This window comes from Rosa chinensis, chromosome 1 (genome assembly GCF_002994745.2).
Source record: "Rosa chinensis cultivar Old Blush chromosome 1, RchiOBHm-V2, whole genome shotgun sequence".
In the NCBI taxonomy this organism is placed as follows: domain Eukaryota; kingdom Viridiplantae; phylum Streptophyta; class Magnoliopsida; order Rosales; family Rosaceae; genus Rosa; species Rosa chinensis.
Genome location: NC_037088.1, coordinates 25,356,292 through 25,364,326, shown reverse-complemented (window position 1 = coordinate 25,364,326; position 8,035 = coordinate 25,356,292). Strand labels below are relative to the sequence as shown.

The following is an 8,035-nucleotide window of genomic DNA, read 5'->3' as shown; positions in this document are numbered from 1 at the left end:
TTTCCAAAAATATGAATTAGATTTCAAGACCAAGATTCGTAATGGTCACATTTTTTTCGATGCTATGTGGAAATACTTTATCACAGTAAGTGTGTGTATAATGCGCATGAATTTTCATTATCATGGCAAAACGCAATTTTTGTATATTGCATTCTAAAAATAGCCATAGCATATTTAATAATAAATCATAGCAAATAAAGGCATGCATAGGAAGATTATATAAGCATAAATAACAAAATATATGTGGCATGCTAAAAAAAAAATACAATAACATAATGAAAATGCATGCGTACGCATAATTATAAAGCGTAAATGAAATTCACAGAACATGCTTGAAATTTTACTAAACGTAAAAATTTATAAATCATGCTTAAAGATAATCAGATAAATCAAAAATAACAAGGCATGCTTAAAATGATCAAAATTATCTGATTAAACATGCTTAAAAGTTCTAATTATAAAATATATCAGAGTATGAAATTAAATAAATAAAGGAGAACATACTTGTTGTCGAGAAAATAAAACAATCCTAGCACATGCGTGTGTTGATGCAGACGTGCGTAGCGATGTTTTTGGACTTGAGAAAAGCTTGGCTGCTTCCTCTAACAGTGGGCTTTGATCTTTTTTTTTCTTTTTTCTTTTTTTTTCTTTGGGCCTTCTCTTTTTTTTTTTTTTTCGTTTCTGGGCCTGCAGGGCTGTTTTTTTTTTTTTTGACAATTGTTGGGCCGTGTCACTTTTTTTTTTTCGTCGCGTTTCTTCCCTCTCTCCTTCTTCCTCCATTCTGGGTTTCTGTCTTCCTTTGTTTTCTGGTTTACAGATGGTGCAGGTGGTTGGGCAGCGTAGGGATCTGCGTTCGGTGGTCTGGGAAGCCAGTTGATCGAGTCGGCCGTCGAGGACGCCGGATTTCGATTTGGAGCTGAGTCAACGCGGTCGAGGTGGGGTCTGATGCTTGTAGGCGAAGCTGCAAGGTAGATGCTCGCTGCTGGGATCAGTGAACTGCTGGTAGGAGAGGCCGGTGTGGTCTGTGATGGAGGTCGGTTTGGACGAGGCCGCGTCGATGATTGGGGCCGAGGCTGGAGGTAGCGCGCTGCAGCGACGAGATCAGAGGCGTGCTGCTGGGATTAGTGTAGTGCTGGGCTGGGCAGCAGGCTGAGCGAAGGGCCGCGCGGGGCTGCAGGTGGTGGGCGGATTGCAGGCTGGCCACTAGGCTAGGCCTCGTATTGGCGGCCGGAAGAGTTTTTTTTTTTTTTTTTTTTTTTTTTTGATTTGGGTGGCGGCAGAAAAAAAAATCTTCTAGTGTTTTTGGGGTTTTTTTTTTTTTGGCTAAATACTAGTTAGTACCCTGTGGTTTAGGTCCAAAATCAATTCAGTCCCTGGACTTCTAATTTCATCAAAAACATCCCTGCACTTTCAATTTTGATCTAATAGGTCCAATTCGTTAATATTCTGTTATGAGTTCAAGTTATAGTTTGATTATTTGTTGAAAAACTATTTATTTTTAATAGTAGGACTCACTCCTAAATTGACTATGCAGACCATCTCGACACCACATCATAAAACATAGGCCATATATGAGCCTCATTAACAAGTTAAATAACTCAATTGTCGGAAAACTAACAAATTGGACATATTAGATCAAAATTGAAAGTGCAGGGGTGTTTTTGATGAAATTAGAAGTTCAGGAACTGAATTGATTTTGGACCTAAACCACAGGGTAGTAATTTGTATTTAGCCCTTTTTTATTTTTTTTTTCGGCAAGAGGAATAAAGAAACTAGAAATTAAGGTTTTTTCTTGGCTATTGGCTCTGAGCGTGCTGATAACGTGTAAAAGTAAAATGGGAATTGGAATTGGTCTACGCATTTCATTTCATAGCTCCTTTATATAGGGAGAGAATTACAACGGAAAGATCAATTACAATAATGATATTAACTACTGATTGGTCCGTAATCCATGCTGATTGATGGTGATTGCTAATTACTTGATTCCCTCTCCGTCAATCACTTTGACGAAGGCACATAATGTGTTTTTCCTTTAACACTCATTTCATTTCATAGCCCTTTTATATAGGGAGAGAATTACAATGGGAACATCAATTACAATAATGATAGTAATGCTGATTGAGTTGTAATCGTAATTCCTTGATCCCCTCTTCGTCAATTACATTGACGAAGGCACATAATGTGTTTTTTGTTTAACACTCCCACTTGTGCCAAGTCAAAGATGAAATGGTGCATGAATTGTTGCCTTACTAAAAACCTTCACTACTACAAAAAGTTAATCACACAACACTAATCACACAACAGAACATAAATTGTCTGTTGTGTGTTTAAGTAAACTCTATTGTACAACGGTATTAGTGATGTTCTGTTGTGTGAATGCCAAAAAAGTGATAACTTTTTTCTCAGAACTACATTGCACAACACAATTACGTATTGTCCGTTGTCTGAGTCTTTAAAAATATAGCGGCAGATTTCCCTCCACTCTCGAGTCTTGGTTGCCTCTTGACATCTGAAATTAGGGCTACTAGGTACAACGGTGCTTGAGATTTCCGTTGTGTGATTGAAAATTGGATACCAAATTTTGAGGAAGCTTGCTTAAACGTTTTCCACCTAGTGCAAGCTGTAGAAATTAGACAACAGAAGTTATACATTTCTGTTTTGTGAGGTAGGAACATAGGCGGTAACTTTTTGAGCCAAAATGTTGTAGGCAGCATGTTTCCCTCCATGTTTCCACATTTTGATTTTATTTAGTGCACTCACACAACAGTTGATGAGGTTTCTGTTGTGTGAGTAACTTTGAGAATTTTCTGCTAGGTTTAAATTGCCATGCCACATTGTGTCCCAAAAAAAGAAAAAAAAGAAGGAAAACAAAACCTAGCACGACATACAAAGCCTCTTGACCCTATCTCGACCCTCGACCCTCTCTCCCGAATAGCCTCCCCGAAACTCCTCGAGAGAGGCTCCTCGATCTCTCTTGTGAATCTTTCATATTCATTGAGAGAGATTCAATTTGGTCCTCATTCTCTCATCTCTCTTTCTCTTATCGTCTCTCTCTCATAGTTCTAAAACCCCAACATTCTCCAGAAATATCATGAATCACATTGAAATCTCAAACCACCCAAACACCCAAAACGCTTTCTACCCTTAAGACCTTCGCTGCTTCTTCCTCCTCCCCTGCACTTGTCTGCCTCTCTCTTCATCAAAAAACCCTAAAAAGGAAGACGATGCCTTTTCCGTTTCAGAATTTTCTCCAAGTTGTGCCATGTGGATTTCATCATCACCGTTGCTATCAACTTGGACGAGCAGCTGATGGGTTCGTCAACACCATGGGTTACTGAACCAAGGAGGTCATCGGTCGCAATTGGTTAGCTTCTTTATTGGGTTTTTCATTTTACAGTTTGAATTGGGAATTTTTTGACCATGGTGATGAATTGGTTAGCTTGCTACAATTCCCGTCAGTCAACTTCATGGCCTAAAATATGCAACTTCTCATATTCATTTCATCTTGACTTCTTCATGAAACTTGTTTGAAATATTGTCATCTTTTCTGTACTCGAAAATCATGAAAATCCAACGGTTGGATCATTTACAAAAAAGGTAACACTACGAACTGCTCATAAACAATTCCTGTTTTGACGTATAGCTGTGAAACTAATTTAATTAGAGTTTTCATGTCTAATTCCTTTCAAATTCAGATTCTCCTCACAGTGGGTTGTGTTTCCACAATGAAAGTGAGTTCAATCTCCTCTATCTTGAGCCAAAATCCAACAATGTGATCGACTATTGGTGAGTTATGGCTATCTTGATAAAATTTCATCTTTTATTGTTCAATCTTCCTATGGTGTCTCAGATTCATTAAATTTGTGGACTTGTGATTTGTATGATTTGTATCGGAGACTTTGAATCTTATTCTCTTCTCATATTTGATGTTAAGTTTTTGTCAAAGTTCTTTGTATTAGCTTCTGACTCTACAAACTACTATAGTCAAATGATCCTTGGGTCACTCACAGTCAACGTTTTTTAGCTCAACCTTTTTCCTTCTTGCTACTCCTTTTCTCATTGGCATTGTTGTATGCGATTCAGATTAGGTTATGTTTGTTTTGGTTAGTTGGATCAAGGTTTTAGAATTAGAGGCCAAAAATATTGCCCTACCATTCTTGTTAGTTGGTTAATGGTTCTTTGAGTTCAAGCGAAGTAATCATTCAAAAGAATTGCTGACTTAATGAACATTTTTATTGGTGCTGCAGAATTGACTGGAAGCCATATCATCTTCTATGCATGTAAGATTACCCCCCCCCCCCTCTCTCTCTCTCTCTCTCTCTCTCACTCTCTCTCTCTCTCTCTCTCTCTCTGTGTGCACGTGTGAGTGTGAGTGTGCAAATTGTTATTAACCAAGTCTAGACCATTTGTTTTCGTTATTGTGGACTATAAATTTGCAAATGGAATTTCTTAACAGCAGCATGATGCTGCCCTTATATATTTGTATTCTTCATTGTAGAGCCTTTTTCTTTACATTGGAAGTTAGTATGTAAAATACTTTTATAGACCTGATTTTTGTGAGGATTAGGGAGAATGATTCTGATATCACTCCTTCAAATGCCAATTCAGGTGAAGATAGGATACTACTGCTCGTTACTTGAATGGAGTACTAATCTTTTCATTAATTTATGTCTTATTCTTTTATATGCTGATTATTAAAATTAGATTTTGTTGTAGATATGAGGCCTTTACCTAAATTGGATGCAAACACCATAGAAATCTTCAAGGGGTAAGCAAACTATGAATTGCTTTTGTTCAAATGTACCTCTCTGTCTTAATTGATATTATTGTCTAGTCTGTAGGCTCATATTTGAAATTGAAAGTATCTTCTCAGAGAAAGCACATAAACTCCACTGAAGGTATGTTGATTGATCTCCTTACTTAATTGAGGAATCCATATGATTAAATGTAAGGATATACCCCTTCTGTTTGCTAATATTATATTTCAATTTCTGTTCTCCTATTGTAATCCTTTTTATCTTTTTCATACATTCCTATTGTAATCCTTTCTCTAACAGTTTATCTATTAATCCTCTGTGTGCAGGCGTATGTTAAGAGCTTCTTGCTTCCACACTCTTCTTTTTCTTGTCTCAAGTATGAATCTTAACTTAGGTTTTTCTTGTTACTTTTTGTTTCTGGTGAAATACTTGCTGCAGTATTTATCTTATATTTATATTTGTTTTGGGTATCAAAAGAATTATTAGGTTGTATGATATCTATTTGTTTCATGGATTCTTTGAAGAAAGAGTTGAATCAATTTGATTGAAAGCGTTTATTAGTTGGAATTTGCATGAATAGAATGATGAAGCATTAAGAATTGCATTAATACAGGACTAACAGAGTATGATTAAGCCCTTGATGCTGTGTTTTTTGTTACACATTCATTTATATAGGACTAAAGGATATGAGGTATTGAAATCAATTAAGAATTTGATACTTTGTTGGATTTGTGAGAGAAACAAAAATGAAGGATATTCCTAGGACTTTAACTGGGCTTCTTCTAAGGATTTCACAATGCATCTTTGCTGCTGCCTCTATTGCTTCCATGGCCACCACTTCCAACTTCTTCAATTTCACAACTTTCTGGTATTGCCTTCTTTTTAAAAATCCACTGATTTCTTATTTAAAGCATATGGTATTAATTGCATCAAATTGAAATTGGTTTGTAATCCTAGAAGTTGATGACTTGGCAAGTTAATTTAGCATTAAAAATACTAAATGTTAGTTTTTGCTAGTTATAGTAGGATCACATTTCAGTTCTTGTGTTGTAGCTACCTGATTGCTAGTCTTGGATTGGAAAGCTAATTTGCTTCCGTCTAATTTTGCTTGGTCTGAGCTTCTTTGAATCTGAAATATGTCTCAAGTCCTTCGGCTACTATTTCAAAAGCTTCTATAGGCTAATAGTTATATATATGAATCTTTTCATGCTGTTAAGCTTGAACATAGAGATTTTAAGAAGGGTTGCTAGCTAAATTTACGTTCCCTGTTATTGAATGTAGCTGCTTGATGTGTGGTTTTGTTGGCAATGCAAAATTTTAATGAGTGTTGAACTTGTAACGGATTGTGGTTCTAGAATTGGGAGGATCACAAAACATCTTCTCATAAGATACTTCAATGAGGTGAGTTTAGTTTTTGTGTGCAGACTGCAGCACCTCTCTCTCGCCATTTTTGATATTCAGTTTATTCAGTTTCTGAGGAATTGATTTGATTGCCGTACAAGATATTTTGCAGGGTCTTAGATTGATCTTGTGTTATTCTAGTTGATTGTTTATTTAGCCTTTTGAACCACTGCAAATTTGGTTTGTCCAAACAAATGTGTGACTCATTCTGTATCAATTTTCGGGTGTGTATGTGATGCTATGAACTTATGTTTGCCCTTCAATACCTTTTGTAGGATTTTGAATGGAGAGGAAACTGTTCGTCAAGCTCCAATATCCAAATCCCAGAACCACCATTCAGATTCGTTCTACTCATCACCACAAACAAATGGGAATATTCCTACTTTCCTAGCATAGCTGCACAAGATGAAATTGGATTGCTCATGTTGCAGCATTACTTGTGGGTGAGGATCGAACACGATCTTGTATAGCTTATGAAATTGGAAGGCTTTATTCAATGGAATGTTTAAATGCTTATAAAGATGTATATGGTGAATCGATTTGGAGTTTGATGTATCAAAGTTACTTTTAGCATTAATATAAAATTATTGTTCATTGGTAATAATCTCTAGCATTGATTTTGTACAATTTCACCTAGCATTTATCTCATACAACACAATACAAAACAATGTGATGTATGACTTAAAAGAATTCAAAATTGAGGCTTCTCCTACAACAGTCACTGATTATTACCCAATTTGATTACAATATTCACACCACAACTAACCAAATATAGTTGTTGTGTGAACTAACAACCAACAACAAAAGAAAACAAAATTGTGTTGTGTGATATTCATAACACACAACAGAAATAAATCATCTCTGTTGTCTGAGTGAATCAACAGACAAGGGAGATAATTTCGCTCCGGTTGTGTGTTACTTACCTCAGACAACAAAGAATGAATTATATCTGTTGTTTGTTATTAATCTCAGACAACAAAGAATGAATCATAGCTGTTGTGTCTTATGAATCTCACACAACAAAGAAAGAATTAAAGCTGTTGTGTGTTATGAATCTCAGACGACAGCAGAAATTATCTTCTGTTGTCTGAATGGCTCGACACATCCCTGTGCATACCATGGCAGGCACCTGCTACGCAGAATTCACACAACGGAAAAATAGCTATTTTGTTGAGCCAACTACTATCAGACAACGGTGGAATTACTGTTGTGTGATTTTTCAATCACACAACACTGACTTAGACAATGGTGAACTTCTTCATCAGACAATAGAAATCCACCGTTGTCTGATGAACTTTTTGTAGTAGTGCTTGCCAAGTAACAATAAAAACCCTGTGGGATAAAAAATATACCTTGGTCGAAGGAAAAGAGCACAACACACCTATTACATTTGATGATATGTGTGTGTTAGACTCCCCCTGATGTCTACACCTGCTCCCCCTAATCCTTACATTAGTCAAGGGAGCTTGGAAGTCTTCACATTCCTATGTCTTTCACATGTCTCTCAAATATGGCTTTAGGCAATGATTTGGTAAACAAATCTACCACATTCTTCTCAGACCTTACTTGATTCACTTGAATCTTGAGGAGAGCCTGTTGTTACTGATTGTAGAAAAACTTGGGCGATATGTATTTTGTATTATCACCCTTGATATAACCTAGCTTCATCTGTTCGATGCAAGCTACATTATCTTCATAAATGCAAGTAGGCTTTTCAGTGGTAGAACTCAAACCACTAGTCCCTCGAATATGTGTAATGATAGCTCTTAACCATATACACTCACAAACTGCCTCATGTAAAGCAATGATCTCTGAGTGGTTCGAGGAGGTACCCATAAAGGTTTTCTTGGTTGATCTCCAAGATATCGTCGTGTTCC

At 36.5% G+C, this 8,035-nt stretch overlaps 1 long non-coding RNA gene across 1 annotated transcript; it reads left to right on the top strand.

Annotated features, from left to right (window-relative positions):
- Positions 1 to 2,939: 2,939 nt before the first annotated feature.
- On the top strand, positions 2,940 to 4,626 carry LOC121051096. Its single transcript, XR_005805098.1, has 3 exons — positions 2,940 to 3,786; positions 4,248 to 4,280; positions 4,499 to 4,626. It is a non-coding gene; the product is annotated as an uncharacterized LOC121051096 (long non-coding RNA).
- The last annotated feature ends 3,409 nt before the right edge of the window (positions 4,627 to 8,035 follow it).